At 43.7% G+C, this 18,689-nt stretch overlaps 1 long non-coding RNA gene across 1 annotated transcript in view; it reads left to right on the forward strand.

Moving 5' to 3' along the window:
- The window catches only part of LOC128349101 (uncharacterized), a 50,128-nt gene that overhangs the window by 29,998 nt on the left and 1,441 nt on the right, over window positions 1–18,689 (forward strand). The gene's annotated exons all lie outside the window — the stretch shown is intronic.

Consider the following 18,689-nt stretch of genomic DNA (forward strand, 5'->3'; position numbering starts at 1 on the left):
CCACCATGACCCCAAGACCCCTCTCCTGGTCAGTCACCAACAGCTCAGATCCCATCAGCGTATACTTGAAGTTGGGTTTTTTTGTCCCAATGTGCATCACTTTACACTTGCCAACACTGAACCGCATTTGCCATTTTGTCACCCACTCTCCCAGTTTGGAGAGATCCTTTTGGAGCTCCTTACAATCCATTTTGGATTCCACTACCCATAAGAATTTGGTATCATCTGCAAATCTGGCCACCTCTCTGCTTACCCCTGCTTCTAGATCATTTATGAATAAATTAAAAGGCACCTGTCCCAGTACAGATCCCTGGGGGACCCCACTTCTTACTTCCCTCCATTGTGAAAACTCTCCTTTTATACCTACGCTCTGTTTCCTGACTTCCAACCAATTTGCAATCCACACATGTACTTGTCCCCTTGTCCCATGACTGCTAAGTTTCCTCAGGAGACTTTGATGAGGAACTTTGTTGAAAGCTTTTTGGAAGTCCAAGTATACAATATCAACTGGATCACCTTGATCCACGCACTTGCTGACACTCTCAAAGAACTCCAAAAGGTTTGTGAGGCAAGATTTACCTTTGTGGAAGCCATGCTGGTTCTCCCCCAGCAGGGCCTGTTCTTCTATGTGCTTTACAGTTTTATCCATGAGGATGCTTTCCATCAAATTGCCTGGAATGGACATTAAGCTAATCAGCCTGTAATTTCCTGGATTGCCCTTTAATCACTTCTTGAAAATCGGTGTTACATTTGCTACCTTCCAGTCCTCCAGTACAGAGCCTAATTTCAGGGATAAGCTATATATTTTGGCAAGGAGGTTGGCAATTTCACATTTGAGTTCTTTAAGGACTCTTGGATAGATGCCATCTGGCCCTGGCGTTTTGTTGGTTTTCAGTTTTTCCAGACAGTTTAGAACATCATCATCTCTTGTCACTTCTATCTGACTCTGTCCTTTAGCCTCCATCCCTGAAAAGTTTGGTTCAGGAACAGGTATATGCTCTGTATGCTCTGTCATGAAGATGGACACCAAGAACTCATTTAGCTTATCTACAACCTCCATATCCTTCTTAATAATCCCTTTCATGCCCTCATTGTCTAATGGTTCAACAGTCTCCCTGGCAGGTTTCCTGCTTCTGATGTATTTAAAGAAGTATTTATTATTCCCCTTGATACTTTTAGCTAAATGTTCCTCAAACTCTCTTTTCGCTTGCCTTATTGTCACCCTGCATTTCTTTTGCCACCTTGCATTTCACTGCCACACTCAACTTTAGTCGATTTTTTGTAATTGTTTTTATCTGCCGTGTTCGACTTTACTCTGCATTGTTAAAAAAATGTTTTCTTTGGCTTGGTGAGCAACTAAAGTTTCGAGAAACTACTAAACTATGTATCTGAAGTAAAAAGTCATTGATTTGCAAAAGATTACTGTAAAGAGCAGTACAAAATATTGATAAAACTTCACATAAAAGATGGTCATATGTTATGATGTCTGACCTTGAAGATGAAATATTTTTCTCAATCTTTCCTTCTGTTTATAATTATAAATTATAATTTATAATTATAAATTATAATTTATAAGGAATTATAGGCAGTGGAACTGTTTTGTTTTACCTTAAAAAATCTAGAAGATAGCATTTTAAAATTTAAATACATATTATAGTATAAGTAAATAATTTGCTTGAGTCTTTATGTCTTGTCAGTTAAGCAATGGAGGGGCCCAGGGGGGGGACACCATTGTTATTCAGAGCACCGAACATAAGTCTGGATGTCGGCCATGGTTTAAACAAACACACACACACACACACACACACACAGCAGCATTGAGACTAGTTTTGGTCCCTCAAGGAGGCAGTAGTATTTTTGTCAATCTCCCCTAATTTTGTTGCTCTTTGCACCTCCAAAGGATGTCTCTGAGGGTTGGGGGATCCTCAGGGACTATTTTCAGTGGACACAGGGAACTACAGTGGGAAGGGGGCTCAGTGAAAACTGCCTGTTCACTCCTTGCTCAAATGAACATTCTTGACTGAGTAGAGGTATTAGTCATGATGTCTATTATAATTTTAAAAGGATCTTCATGTTTATGATTTTGCTAACCTAACACTCAGCCTGTCTTGCCTGTTTAATGATGGCAGGAGAGATCTTGATAGAACAGCTCCTCAAAAGAACTCTGGTGTGTAGTGGCAGAGTTCAAACAACTGAGTAAAGGAATTAAGCACAACTGAAAACATAAAGGAATTTCATTAAAATTTCAAAAACCTTTAAATAAGGAATAGGACTATTTATTATTTATCACAAGATTAAAAGATGGCAAACATTCTCTCTATTGTTTTTCATGCCTTTGATAAATCTGCACGTCATTCTTTTTTTAAACCAACGTGGGTTTTTTAAAAAAAGAAACAAAACATTTCATCGAAAATCCAGGTTTTTCACTTTGAGTATGTGACCAAAAAAAAGCACCCTCGCTGCATGCACAGCTTAATTATTAACCCAATGTCTGAATGAAGTTAACTCATTCCCAGTTCCCACAACTCATCTCTAAAATCTAAACTAGCTACCCTGCTGATGTCTTCGCTCAAAGAATCTTAGATAATTAGGATTCCATCAGGGCCTGAACTTTAGTCTCTAAGTCTCTGGATTCCTGAACTGCTTTGTGTTTGGCAATATATCATTAGAATGTATTATAGGAAAGAGGATAGATATAATACACACCAGTGGAATTGTTGGAGCAATTTGTGGAGGAGTTCCTGAAGACAGATATAATACACACACTACCAAGAGCAATTAGATATCACCATTATGGGTACTAGTGTAAAAGTTCTGTGAGGCAAGAGCTTGTCAAGAAAGTAATCATGAAGAAAAAAGAGCCATTATTGCCCGAACCAAATGAATGATCTGTTCCATGACATTGCTCTGTGAAAGGCTGATCCCATTCAAAGGTGCATATATAGAGCAATTTCCTTCAGAGCAAAGAGGTTATATTATCACTTTCCAGGGGATTGTTAACAGCACATCTGCTATACTCCATACTGTTCTAGACTTTACTCTCAGGAAAGATCAAATGAGATTGAGAGAAGGTTCAAAGAAGGGCAAATGAAATGATATGATGGCCTCAGGACTGTGACCAGTGAAGGAGATAAGTCCTACTTCTCTGCAGTGTCTAAAAGACAGCCAACAGTTTAAAATGGGAAGAAAGTGGCAAATAAATAAATATATTTCAGGAACTGTCATCCATGAGTAATTTTAGTTCCACCCACTAGCAAACGTAATTCAGTGGCAAGGAAGATATTGGATCATCAGGCCTGGATTGCCCTCATAAACCTGAGAAGAATTTTGCTGGCAGAGTTTACATCTGGAAACATGGACTACATTGCCCAAAATCTGGCAAGCTCCCTCTATTTCTGTTATTAGATGGAGTTTGAAAATATTCTTTATTGCAATAGGGATTTGGTGGATGCAAAAATAGGCATGCAAAATTATTTTAATGCAGTGGGTTGAACTGAATCCAGCTCCAAAAGCTAGTTCAGGGAGGTCCCACCCCCCTCCAGTGTATTCAATCAGAATCCAAACCTAAATTCTCTCAGTTGTCTTGAACCTGAATAGAAACAACTCCTAAACACAAAAAGTAGCAACCGGTTCAAAACCAGTTCAAAAATAAAAAAATTGCGAGTTGGTGAGTGCCCCTTTCTCTCAAGCTATATTTGAAGAAACTAGATTTCTCAGTGATCCTTCTGAAAAGAAGGAAAGAGAAACAGGAAAAACTAGAACTGTATTCACATGTCATGGTCAACACATCTACAATCTGTGAACAAAAGTGTTCTTCATTGTACGGTCTGGAGCTCAGTGGCAGTGCACATCAACCCTAAATGCTCTGCCTGACTAATTGTTTATTGGGCCTGTATGAAGCTTCATCTAAAGTTGAATACTCTGCACAATCCCCTGGTACCATGTGGAGACTAACATTCTCACCATGTAGTGCTGTACAGGGTTCCTTTAAGGGAAACGGAGCCCTACACCATTTTGGAAGTCATGTATGGAGTGCTAGGAAGTGTAGCTCTTCCCACTGCATTCCTCCTGCAGCTCTTAAGAGAGGGCTCCCAGCACTGAGAAAAGTACAGTAATGTGCAGAGGTCAGCACAGTAGGAAATGACTCTCACATTGAAGGTTTTTTGCCAAAGTGCCCCCTATTTGACAAATAGTGAAGATCAATGATGTACAGTGTACAAAAACATAGATCTGTATGCACATACAATTATTCACAAATTATGTTCGACACAGGTATAGCAGTACACTTCCTACCTACATTTGAAAGGACCACTTCCACTTGCAAAGCAGATAGGGGTGATAGGGGTGGACAAGAAAAAAAGTTCTGGTGGGATCTGAGCCATTCTGCAGTAGGCATCCGGTGAACAACAGAGTCCAGGATTGGTAAGGGGAAAGTACATTCAGGGATTTTGCAGGTCAGGAAGCTGGAGAAACAATCGGCAGCAGTGATAGGAGAAAGCACTTCGGGAATGTAGGCCCAGTGCTGCAATGAAATGAAGTTGCAGGAATATTCACATGCTTTGCATTAGGGATGTGCGAATGGATTTGGTATTGAACAAGGCTGGTTCAGTGTGGTTTGATACTGGACCACCCCTGAACCTAACTGATCCCTGTTTGGCTCGATCACAGACTGAACAACCCCAGGTTCAGGTTTGGGGGGTTGTTATTTACAAAATAATTTTTTCTAACTTAAAAAAAGAAAGACATATAAAGCACTGCTACCGCTGTGGTGGCTTGTCCATGGCTGCAGGGGGGTGTCTTCAGAGATTCCCCACCCCTCCACTGGCCTCCATTTAGTTCCAAATAGGCCTGTTTGGGAGGTGTTCGGCCCATTTTGGGCCTCAGCTCCGTGGTGGTGGCCATTTTGGAGGCCGTTTCGCATGCTCAATGGGCCTCTGCATGGCCTAGATCTAAATGGAGGCCAGTCAGGGGAGGGGGAACCTTTGGAACACCCCCTCCATGGCCTCGTTCAAGCCCCCGGGGTGGCGGTGATGACTTATATTTCTTTATTTTAAGTTAATTTTTTTTAAAATCACAAACCATCCAAACCAAACTGGGTGGTGTTCAGGGATACACAAAACTGAACATTCCCAGTCCGGATAGAGACCAGATTTCCAGTCTAGAATCTAACCGAAATGGGCAACCCAGTTTTGTTCACACCTCTACTTTGCATGGTCACATCCTTAGCTGGCTTAAATCCAATCACCAAATGTTTTATAGCTGCTTCCCTCATACGTACAAGGAAATCTTAACTAAAAAACAACTCCATTTTCTCCTTCTCCTTTGCCTCTCTTTTCCTTTCTGACTCCTCCCCCACACTGTCTACAGAACCCCCCTTTAGTGCCTGAACAGGAATTGAACCAGAGAGCTTAAAAATACCTATGAACCTAAACCACCCCCCACTCCATTTTAATGGTTACACTCCCTGCTCAAATGGTCCTGCTCACATTCAGTGCACCCTAATGATCTGCACAAAGTAGATTGAATGTAGGGCTTCCTAAATGCATGTGTCTACAGGTAGTTCAATGTATTAAGATCTGCTGAAGAAACCGTTTCCCCTTGCATTCGAACAAAGTAAAACAAAATGAGCATGATATCAATAACTCTGATTTGTTTGGGATCCAGAACCAGTGTTTGTCACTTTCTGCAGGATGCCAGGTAGATGCCAGGTAGAAGGCTTTCCCTAGGCCCACCACCATCCTCGGCAGCAAGCCGGTGAGAAGGAGTGGCTGTGTCAAGTGTAGAGGCTGCTCTAAAGAGAGCAGATACTGCTGCTGACAGTGGTGCACCTAGGAAATTTTGGAGCCTGGACCTAAAGGCCTTTGGAGGCCCCCTCCCCTGCAAATTAAGCCTCAACATGCTCCGCCGGGCAACCATACCACCCAGGACAGACTAAAGAGGATTTGGGGGCCCCCAGGGGCTGTGGAGGTCCTGGACTTTGGCCTCAAAGTCCAGGGGTAAGACTGCCTCTGCTGCTGACATGAGGCACCCTGGGATGAGGGAGGACTTCCTACCTCTGATCCCAGCTTTGTGCTCCACTGTGCCACTACCCGTGTGGGTGTGCCGTGTGACGGAGGCAAAGATGGCTGCTGCTTGTCTGCTGGGGAAGGTGCCTGGAGGTCGTGTGCATGATCTCACTTTATTCTATGTTGTATTGCTGCTTTGATGTAGCCTGTACCAGGTGGGGGGTCAATGGCCAAGACAGGGATCTAGATGCTGCAGAGCTTCCTAGGGGGGCACAGACATCAGGTACCCCAGGGAAGAACAACACTATGGTTTAGTAGTTAGAGAGTTGGACTGGGAGCATTCATGTACCACTGCTGCTGCCTTAGCATCATGGACTGATAATTCTGAGCACTTGGCGTGGCCGGTGGCATCATATTGTCCTTTGCCTTGACCTGCTGCTGCCAAGAAAGTTATAGAGAGTGTCTTTATCTTAGATCAAGAATAGTATGGGTATAACATTTCATTGTTAAAATGAAGCAGGTCTCAGCTTGGTCATCTGTACATAGGAGACTCCTTCTGAACCCCATATCTGTCTTCCCATAAATGCCTCTCTGAACCTCCTGAAGGAAAAGAGAGTTATCAGTGTAATAAGTAAATATACAGTACAATCAACCATGAATTATTTTCAGCAACTGAAGGTGGCAATCATTGATTACATATATAGCTACATTTCCCCCCCTAGAGCTAGGTGGTGTTTAAAGACTGGGTTTGGCATTTGGGGCCCCAGAATGCTAAATGCACACCACAAAATGCGTGTCTGTTCAGAACTGAGGTTGTGGTTCAGACTCATCTCTAAAAATAACGAGAGGTGACATCTTCTTTAAGTGTGGCCCAACACTTTACTCTCCTCTGTAATCTCAGGGAGGAAAAGGCTTGCCAGCAACCCAGTTTTAATTACTAGTTATTCAGGTTCATCACAGGGACTGCTCAGTTGCCATGGCAAATGCAAGGACAAGCAATTATGATGATCGTGTATGCAAGTACGATCCAAAATCATACACATATACACTCATTGCAACAAGTAGTTGCTGTAGTTAAAAAAAAAAATCCCTGCACATGTCTAGCCTTTGTGGCAGCCTGATTCTCTTGAATCATGTTTTGAATACTTAGTTCAAAGTTTCCAAAGATGGTTTATTGTGCTCATGTAGAGGGGTGCAGAAGGAAGTATAGTGTATTCAAGTGTGCTTCCTTATGAGGAAGGGGGTGCGGCTCACTTCCTACTGAATGGATGATCCAGTGCAAAAGCACAACACTAAGGCTACATTCACAAATAATGTGAAACCGTAGTTAAATGGGGCAGAGGTTGGAGCTCCATTATGTCTGAATGTGTGCAACCATGGTTTTGTGGCAAAAGCGACTTGAGGTTTGGCTCACCAAACCCCAATTTGAACCTACAGTTTGTAATGAGGTAACCTGAGGTTTTTCGGCAGCATTATGTCCAAATGTGGATGGCGCCATAACCACGGTTTCATTCACTTTCTGCAATTGTAATAAGAGAGATGGCAGTGCAGACCCGCCCGGGATCGCACCTGCTCCATGCCTGTGGTGCATTTCGCTGGCTGCCTCACCAAGCACTCACCTCACACCCTGTCTCCAGTCCAACAAAGCAGCTGCCCAGCAACAGAGACACCACCACATCCCATCCCAAGCTTGTCAGCCTGTCAAACAGCAAAGTCACACAGGGGCATGCCCTCTTCCCAACTTGTCCCTTTCTCTCCCGCTCCTGGCAATCAGGAGAGAAAGGGGACACAAGATGGCAAGAGGGGCACTAATTGCCTTGCTCTCCAAAAATGGAGTGACAAAGATATATGTTCACAAGCACTTGCACCCCAGGTGGCAACATAAGCAGGGAAACCCCATAAGAGCACTGAGACAGCAACATATGGCAGGGCGGCAGTACCCAGGGTCAAGTTTAAAAGGCAGCCCCAACCAAGAATGGCTAAGGTCTATTTTTTGTACAATTATATTGCGGAAGGCGGGGGCACCCCTTCTCCTTGTGGGAATGTGTGCAGTCTCTAGGCTTACTCAGGAGAAGTGCTGGGCAGCAGGATCAGCATTGCCAACAGTGACAGGGGAAATGCCTCCTCTTTGATAATAATTGATGCTGTTCCTGTTCCTGAGTGGACCGATCACTCATGAGAATGTAAAACCATGGGGATACCCCTTCACAATTCATGAGAAGAACCCTCTGTGGGGAAAGGGGTGTCAAGCTGAATCGCTAATAATGTGTGATGACATTGCCTTCTCCCAGAGACCGGTCTCTCACAAGAGTGTCAGCCCATGGAGACATGCATGATGGCTGTACGCAGATGCTGCCTGGCCTGGTTGCTCTAAACAAGCAAGCTGTGGGAATGGGTACTCCAGCAACAGATCTCCATCTTGGTGACTGCCATGAAGAAGCTGTCAAAGCATGCCTTCCGCCGGTCCGTCTGCCCATTTGAACATGCCCATCTTTGGTTTTGCCCAGAATGGAGACCCCACTCTCCTGGGGTCACTGGAAATTGGGTCTCCTCACTCCCGCGATTCCCGACGGTGTCTGATCTGCATATGGTGCAACGCCAGTCCAAACTTGGGAAATTTGAATGAGAGTAAAGATCTGTCCCCAGTCCTGGTGTTTCCCCAATCTGCCCACCTGGATATGCCTGGGCACATGCAGCGTCAAAATCTCAGTTGAGTGCATGAAAGGATTCCCCAGAGATTGGGATTTGGTGGTGGGGGGATAACTGTGCAAAAGTTCTATCATTAACCAGAGTGAATGGAGGCCCCATGCAAGTGGGGGCCCCTATTTTGGGTTAGCTCAACTCATGAGCTCTCAGTCCAATGGAAGAGCGAAGGTTGTCGAGCTAAAGGTCCTCCCCAGTAGAATGGCCCTCTCATGAGAGTGCTTGTCCCTGGAGACAAGCCGCCATGGGGGCTGGAGTGTACTTAGGTCTCCATGGATTGCTTTTCCAAGAAGTAACAGGAAAATTGTGCCCCCCAAGATCTCCCCCTCCCAGAGATGGTGCTTGTGTGAGACAGTTTTGTTTCAGGGCTCTTACAAGGGTGGTGGTGCAATCACTGTCAGAAGAAGGGCTTACATGGCAAGGTATTTAAAGGGATTTAAATGCCCTTTCCCTGCTGAGGGTGGGTGGACCATTCTAAAAAGGCACAATCACATTCAGCATGCCCCTTTGAATATTGTGGCCACAATCTTAGTCAAATTTTTTCCAAATACTTTTCAAGTATAATAATAAGTATGTGTCCTAAAATGCTTGCCCTTAAGTTTTGCTCATAGAAAAGCAATAAGTTAAGAGACTGTCCCTTAATATTGCTGAGTATCTCCAAGACATAATTTTTTTAATTCCAATAAAGAAGATGACCTTGTTTCTGTTTCCTAAATATACTGAATCTGAAGATAATTAAGTTTTTCAAAGAGACAGTTGTTATGGCAAAGCTTTAAGGCAAATTCCTTCCCCAGGCTAGGCTTAATGCAGGGTTGCTGAAGACACATCAGGCTATCAGCTTATTTATTTTTAATTAAAGTTATACATTTCTACAGGCTTGTTCTCATAGGAAATAAGGACTGATTTAGCTGATGATAATGCAGTTTTCATACTGGTTCCTGCCTGTGCACTGTAATGAAAATCTGGTCATTGAGAAGAATATGATTGTCCCTTCACGTCAATATTGTTTCAATATTGTTTATCTGAATTATGAGGAAATGTATGTTTATGAGAAAGAGATAAGAGAATGTAATGTTCTCTTTAAAATGTAATAGGTTTTGTTCTCATTTAAAATGGTCTGAAGAATACATTGCAAAAATCTTTGAATTGGCAACTTCAGATAGATTCACTGATACACATTTTCTTTGAGCCACCTATCCTAGACTTCTCCATTAAAAAAAACAACATAGGAAGCTGCCATATACTGAGTCAGACCACAGGTCCGTCTAGCTCAGTATTGTCTTCACAGACTGGCAGTGGCTTCTCCAAGGTTGCAGGCAGGAATCTCTCTCAGCCCTATCTTGGAGAAGCCAAGGAGGGAACTTGGAGCCTTCTGCTCTTCCCAGAGCGGCTTCATCCCCTGAGGGGAATATCTTACAGTGCTCACACATCAAGTCTCCCATTCATATGCAACCAGAGTGACCCTGCTTAGCTAAGGGGACAAGTCGTGCTTGCCACCACAAGACCAGAAGTAAAACATATTTTACTTCTGCATGTCCATTTATATATTTCCAAGCTGTGCAGTTACTCTTGATTTACATCAGTTGTCCTTTTAAGTTTTAATTTGTACTCACTGAAGTCATTCCCAAAACTGGGCAGGTGGGGTGGTGAGTGAGCAGAGGGGAAGGCCTGAGTCTTTGCTGGGTGCACTGCTTGTGCACCCACATGGTCACCAGCTGTCCCTGGCAGAGGTTTGGGGGCTGGGATGCATTGTCCCGGCTCCTGGAAATCCCACAATGCACCACATGAGAGTGCAGTGCATTGTGGGGATCCCCACAGTGATAGATACCCATCAGTGTTACAGTGCTGGCTAAAAGCAGCTGGTGCTGCACGTGGTCAGGGAAACATGATTAAGTGAGCACTCGCTCCCTTAACCCGGGTTAAGAGGCAGGCTCCCAAGTCGGGTTTGTTCCCGAGGCACCTTCAAGAGCTGGGCAGCCCACAGGCAGCAAGCGGGCTTAGCTGCCCTAGTCTGGTCTTGGCTGCCTGTGAGAAGAGCCTCATTCTGTTCTCTACCCATTCTTCTATTATTCTTTACTTAAGATTGGATTATTTACTTGGGTTATTTTATTATTTTTCTCAACCAGTCTAGACTATCTCCGCTTTGGGTCCACATATCATTCTGCATTCTTTATTTTCCTTTTCCTTCTTTTCAAAACTGTACATCCTGAGATCATGCATTTGATTATTCTCTGAGTCTAGATTTAAATTAGGCTTGGCACCACAATGTAAATGAAATTTTGGGAAAATTTCACAGTTCCTTCCAAGGCAAAACAGCTGAGAATTTTGAAGGAACGTGAGCCAAGTTTCTACATGAGAAGTGAAGTTTACCAGGTGTTTTCTGCACATTATTAGGCACAGATATTCCAAATACACCTCCTGTTATTTCACAGTGGCACATGTACATTTAAATCACTGCTACGTGATAAAATCATAGAAGCAGTGTAGGAAAGGACTGAACCCCTGTGCCAACCAAAGAGTCAATTTACATATGCGTATGCCATATTTAGCTGACTCAACAGATGTATCCAGATATCTGGATGTCAAATGTAAAGAGAGACGCCTATGGAGGGATTGTTCAAGGACAGCTGGAGTCCAGTGTGCTTAGAGTTGTGAAAGTCTTGTGGAATGTCACCCTGCAATTCTTTAGAATACTTGATATGGCTCATCTTAAAAAGAATCCTTTTATACTGAGAAACATAGAAAGAAGACACTTTCTGTTTGTTAATTATGCGGTCACCATTACTTGTTTCACCCATGGGTCTAAGTAGGGTGAGGACAGCACCCTTTTAATCAGATATTAATAATAAAATGGACATGGTCAGGCATCAAGGATTAGACATTGTGAGGGGAATCCTCATTCAATAAGCAAGCCATGGTTTGTTCAAACAAACAAACAAACAAGCAAACCACATGATGGGGTCTTATTGAGGTACTTATGGGCTGCATGGTAAACTAAAGGAAAACACATAAGAACATACAGAGCAGGCTAACCCAAAGGCAACAAACTTGCTATCAGTTATTTATTTATTTATCATATTTCTGTACCATCCGATATGTACATCTCTAGGCGGTGTACAAAATTTAAAATACTTATAAGTTACAAATTAAAATACATAATAAAAATAATAGAATAAAATAGATATTAAAACAAGTTTTAAAATTATTAAAATTAATTCTAATTAAGAGTCTTGAGGTTCTTCTTGAAAACAAACAGAGAAGTCGATGCTCTTATTTCAGTAGGGAGCATATTCCAAAGCCCAGGGAAGCCACAGAGAAAGCCCGGTCATGGGTTGCCACTAAAAGAGCCAGTGGCATTCATAATCAGACCTCTCCAGAAGGAAATAACCAGTTATTTATAACTGATATAACTCAGATTTTCTTTCTCTCAGGAGGGATTACAATTAAAGAATAACAGTAGAGTAGTAGGCTTCAGGGCTCATCCGAAACATTGCTGGTACCTCTCAGAAACCTTTTCTGTACTCAGAGTCATCTACCAGAAACACCTCAGAAAGATAACTGCCAGAAAGCAATCATTCCCCAGCCCCCTCCAACATGCAGGGTTCTATTAGGAAGAGAGATCTGACTAATAGATCTTGGAGTCACTCTTGATCCCTTTTTACATAACCATCAATTAGATTTACATGAAGGTGATTATGAGAAGAAGGTGATGGGCTCCTCCATGATTGTTCCACACCACAATGTAAGCTACAGCCAGTTTCACTGCACAACCTTCCACACATCCCTCTTGCTCTTAAGTTGGTGTGTCTGATGACAGGGGGAAGTTACCCAGCATGATATTTTTAATGAGTTTGTTTTGGATAAAATCTCTCGTATTTGGACTGATTTAGATCTAGATCCCACAGTTACTGCAGGAACTGATAGGGAGGTGTCTCCAGCAACTCCCCATATGTGGTTAGGCTGGATCAATTGAAGTTTGTGACTCCTGAGGCTGTGGACAAGCTATTTGGAGTGGTGTAGCATACCACCTGTTCTCTTGAACCTTGTCTGACATGGCTTGTACTGTCTGGCAGGGGGGTTGTTGTAGAAGACCTGGTAGATATAATAAATGTTTCTCTGAGGAAGGGCAGGATGTCTCCTTTCTTTAAGAAGGCAATTATTAGACGACTTCTGAAGAAGCCTGCCTTGGATCCCTCAGAGTTGTTGAACAACTACAGGACTGTCTCCAACCTTCCGTGGCTGGGCAAGGTAATTGAGAGGGTGGTGGCCTCCCAGCTCCAGGCAGTCTTGGAGGAAACTGATGATCTAGACCCATTTCAAACTGGCTTTCAGGCAGGCTATGGGGTGGAGACTGCCTTGGTCGGCCTGATGAATTATCTCAATTGGGAATCAACAGAGGGAGGGAGACTCTGTTGGTCCTTTGGGATCTCTCAGCAGCTTTTGATACTAGTTGGTATACAGGATGCAATATGCATGATAAGATGACTCACAATTTCTCCTTAAGAACCTTCGTTTATTGCATACAAAGAAAAACAGAAAAAAACAAACTTTTCGATGTCAAATACGTTAGCTTCAGTGTTCTTCCAACTCTTTCTGTGGATCACAATTTTATATTGTTTTAGCTTATCACTCTACACACAACATAACTGATTTTCCTGTCTTGAGAATTCCATTTATATCTGATAACTTTATGAGACAACGTCAGAGAACTTTACACAAATATGACATCAAAGCTAATGTAGTACCATAGCCTATTCAGCTAAGGCACTGAAACCACAACTTGTGAGAACGAGGTTATATGATAGGAAATGTGAAAGGACAGACTGCCCAATGTGTGAAGTAGGAGAGGGGAGTTGTAAAATGAAAAAGTCATGTATAAAATAACATGCAAAGAGTGTGGGGAGTTTTACATAGGAGAAATGGGAAGAGATTAGATTCAAAGAACATTTGGCAGACATGAAATATATTAATAGAGAGAGACTGTGGTCAGTGCACATGGTAAAAACGACATGATGGAATAACAATGCCTATTAAAGTGAATGTGTTGGAGGTAGAAGATGCCTGGTGTGAAGAAAAATCAGGGAGGCGATATATATAGCTAAATTAAAACCCAGTGTAAATAGTAAGGAAGAGTTAAGAGAGATAGTTAAGTACATTGAATATTAAAGGGTGTGTAATGGAATGAAGATAATACAGCTGCATGTCCTTGGCGTGCATTTTACTTTCCCTTCCCCAGCCCCCACTTCTCTCCGTCTTTCCCTCTGCCTTATTTGTTGATTAAGAAATTGCTACCTGGTTGTGTGTAATTAGAGCAGCAAGATTTTATTATTTATTTATTTATTTATTAGATTATATACCGCCCTTCCAAAATGGCTCAGGGTGGTTCACATCATGATAAAAACAATTAAAACAAATTAACAATTAAAAGCAAACTATTAAAACACAATAAAACCAATAAAACAGCTAAAAGCCCTGAAAATCAGGGCAACAGTTTAAAACAGTTTAAAACAATTAATCATTTAAAGCTCTGGAAGGCCAGGCCAAATAAGTACATTTTAAGGGCTCTCTTGAAGGACAGCAATGATCTCAAATTACGAATTTCTCCCAGGAGTTCATTCCATAGCCCAGGAGCAGCTACAGAGAAGGCCCGCCTCTGCGTCGCCACCAGATGAACTGGTGGTAACTGGAGACGGACTCCCAGATGATCTTAACGTGCGGTGGGGATCATGTAGAAGAAGGCGCTCTCTTAGATAACTCGGACCTAAGCCGTTCAGGGCTTTAAAGGTAATAACCAGCACTTTGTATTTTGCCCGGAAACATATCGGTAGCCAGTGTAGCAGTTTCAAAACGGGCATCATATGGTCCCTCCAGGCTGCCCCAGAGACCAATCTGGCTGCCGCATTCTGAACTAACTGAATTTTCCAGACTATGTACAAAGGCAGCCCCACATAGAGCGCATTGCAGTAGTCAAGCCGGGAGGTTACCAGCTGATGCACCACTGTTTTGAGGTCATCCTCTCCAAGGAATGGATGTAGCTGTTGAATCAGTCGAAGCTGATAGAAAGCACTCCTGGCCATGGCCTCCACCTGAGACATCAGGGTGAGGCCTGGGTCCAGGAGTACTCCCAAACTGCGCACCTGCTCCTTCTGGGGAAGTGTAACCACATCCAACACAGAAAGATCTAACTCATCCCTCAGATTCTGAGCCCTCACAATGAGCACCTCCGTCTTGCTTGGATTCAGCTTCAATTTGTTCTCCCTCATTCAGCCCATTATGGCCTGTAGGCAGGCATTTAGAGAATGAGTGCCATTTCCTGAAGATGAAAAGGAGAAGTAGATTTGGGTGTCATTGTCACACCCTCGATCTCCGACAGCGAGGAGGAAGGGGAAGCTGTCAACCTTCCAGGCGATGCAGGAGTGTCTGAGGGGCAGAGCCTGGCTGTCAGTATTCATGAAACAGCTGTGGATAATGACTCTGAGCAGGCACAACAACCTAAGGCAGCAGAAATCGTGAAGGACCAATCCGAAGAGGAGCTATGTAACCAACCCCCGCTGACCCCCCAACAGCAGCGTGTCACGAGATGCAGGGATCAATTAGAGACTCTTAGGAAAAGCAAACGCCTATTGTAGAGGGCTGATAAGCCTTAAATCCCTGCCAGCTGGGAGCTCTCGTGGCTTGCACTATATATCACGTCATCAGTCGGCTACTCCCTGCTGAAAAACAACATTCGTCACTATATGTCAACAACGTGCAGCCAAGTCCGGTCGAGACCTTGACAGTCATCAGCATACTGATAATACCCAGCACCAAATCTCCTGATGACCTCACCCAGCGGTTTCATGTAGATATTAAAAAGCATTGTTGACAGAATGGAGCTCTGGGGGACTCCATATAACAGCTCCCGTTTTGAGGAGCAACTGTCACCAAGCTCCACCATCGGGAATCTACCCAAGAGATAGGAGCGGAACCCACTGCAAAGCAGTGCCCCCTATCCCCAACTCCCCCAGGCGATCCAGAAGGATACCATGGTTGATGGTATCGAACGCCACCGAGAGATCCAGAAGAACATAGAACAATATAAAATTGTGATCCACAGAAAGATTTTGAAGAACACTGAAGCTGACGTATTTGATGTCACAACATTTGTTTGTTTTTATCTGTTATTCTTTTTATGCAATAAACAAAGGTCCTTAAGGAGAAAGCTTTCTATACTATTGACCACAGTATCCTTCTGGAGTATCTGAAGGGGTTGGGGGTGGGTTCTACTCCTACTTCTCGGGCAGATTCCAGATAGTGTCCCTTGGAGAATGTTGCTCTTTAAAATCTGAACTTTCATGTGGTGTCCCTCGGGGTTCCATATTATCTCTAATGCTTTTTAAAATCTACATGAAACTACTGGGAGAGATCATCAGGAGATTTGGTGCAGGATGCTATCAGTATGCTGATGACACCCAAATCTATTTCTCCATGTCAACATCATCGGGAGACTGCATAACCTCCCTACTGCCTGCCTGGAGGCAGTGATGGGCTGGATGAGAGGTAACAAACAGAATGAATCCAGATAAGACGGAGGTGCTTATCGTGCGGGGTTGGAACTCCAGAGATGATTTTGATCTGCCTGTTCTGGATGGGGTCACACTTCCCCAGAAGGAACAGGTCCGCAGTCTGGGAGTACTCCTGGATCCACACCTCGCCTTTGTTTCTCAGATTGAGGCGGTGGCCAGGGGTGCTTTCTATCAGCTTCAGCTGATACGCGAGCTGTGCCCATTTCTTGAGATCAATGACCTCAAAGCAGTGGTACTTCTGTTGGTAACCTCCAGACTTGACTTCTGTAATGCACTCTATGTGGGGCTGCTGTTGTACATAGTCCGGAAACTTCAGTTGGTTCAGAATGCGGCAGCCAGGTTGGTTTCTGGGTCATCTCGGAGAGACTACATTACTCCTTTGTTGATGGAGTTATACTGGCTGCCGATAGGTTTCTGGGCAAAATACAAAGTGCTCCCGCAGATTCTCACCTTGCTCCTCTGTAATACCAGGTCTGTCCAGAATAAGTTGGAAACCATCCATTATCTGATTCTGGATGAAGGGGCAGACCTGGTATGTATTACAGAGACTTGGTTGGGGGAGGCTGGTAGCTCAGTCTGGTCCCAGCTTCTCCCTCCAGGGTACTCTGTTGAGGAGCAGGTGTGGGGACGTGGGCAGGGAAGTGGAGTGGCTGTGGTCTATAAGACTATCCTCTCCCTGACTAGGATCCCTGTTGAAGTGTCTGACCATATTTAATGTGTGTACCTAACCTTGGGGTCCAGGGATAGACTGGGACTTCTCTTCCTGCCTGATGGAGTCCCTAACTGAGCTGAAAGACTTGGTCTTGGGTTTGACGTTGGAGTCTCCCAGGCTTGTGGTGCTGGGGGACTTCAATGTCCACTTTGGGATCGATTTGTCTGGGGCGGCTCAGGTGTTCATAGTGGCCATGACAACTATGGGCCTATTCCAAAGGGTCTTGGGACCGACGCACATTGCAGGTCACATGCTTGATCTGGTCTTTCACTTTGATCAGGGTGGTGTTCCGTGGGTGGGGACTCCTGTGATGTCCCCATTGTCATGGACGGACCACCACCTTGTTAAGGTTGGACTCACAATCACACCACACCTTCGCGGGGCGAGGGGCCCATTAGAATGGTCCGCCCGAGAAGGTTATTGGATCCAACAAGTTTCCAAGAAGCCTTGTAGGTATTTAGTGTTGGCTGTGCCGGTGATCCTGTTGATGCCCTGGTGGAGAATTGGAACATCAAGCTCACCAGGGCAGTAGACATGATCGCAACTAAGTGTCCTCTCCGACCCGCTTCAGAATTGGCCCCTTGGTATACAGAAGAACTACAAGGGCTGAAGCGGCAAGGTAGATGACTGGAGTGCAAGTGGAGAAAGACTCTATGCGAATCCGGCAGATTACAACATAGAGCACATTTGAAGATCTATGCTCTGGCTAAGCGTGCGGCAAAGATGCGATTCTTTTTGGCCTATATTGAGTCCACAAGTTCACGTCTGGCAGAATTGTCCAGGGTTGTGAGAGGGCTAGTGAGTGCCCCTCCTCCCTTGAATCAGAATCTGGAACCATCTATTACCCGCTACGATGTGTTTAATGGGTTTTTGTGTGGATAAAATCTCTCATATTCGGGCCGACTTGAATTTAGACCCCACAGTTATTGCAGTGTCTGAATCGGAGGTGTCCAGTGACTCCTCTTATGTGGTTAGGCTGGATCAGTTTCAGTTTGTGACTCGTGAGGATGTGGACAAGCTGCTTGGAGCGATGCAGCCTACCACCTGTTCTCTTGACCCTTGTCCGATGTGGCTAATAGTATCTGGCAGGAAGGTTGTTGTAGAAGGCCTGGTAGAGATCATGAATGCTTCTCTGAGGGAGGGCAGGTCATCTCGTAGAGACCATATTACTCTTGTGTTGAAAGAGTTACATCTCCCAATAAGTTTCCAGGCAAAATACGAGGTGCTGGTTATAACCTATAAAGCCCTAAACAGCTTATGCCCTGGTTATTTAAGAGAACGTCTTCTTCACCATGAACCTCACTATGAGAGGTTCATCTGCAGTTGCCACCAGCTCATCTGCGGGCTACTCAGGGACAGGCTTTCTCCATTGCTGCCATGAGGCTTTGGAATGCACTCCCTTCTGAAAAAACAGCCTCTCCATCTCTGACAACTTTTTAAAAGGCAGTTAAGACACATTTGTTCACCTGGGCTTTAAATTAGATTTATAGTTTTTAATGGTTTAATATTGTGTTAAATTTTAAATTATTGTAATGTTTTAACATTTTTTATTGTGTTTTAATTGGTATTGTTTTGTTGTAAACCACCCAGAGACATAGGTTTTGGGTGGTATACAAATGTGCTAAATAAAATAAAATAAAATAAAATAAAATAAAATAAAATAAAATAAAATAAAATAAAATGAAAGTCTTCTTCCCTTCAGCC

This window comes from Hemicordylus capensis, chromosome 3 (assembly GCF_027244095.1).
Source record: "Hemicordylus capensis ecotype Gifberg chromosome 3, rHemCap1.1.pri, whole genome shotgun sequence".
In the NCBI taxonomy this organism is placed as follows: Eukaryota; Metazoa; Chordata; class Lepidosauria; order Squamata; family Cordylidae; genus Hemicordylus; species Hemicordylus capensis.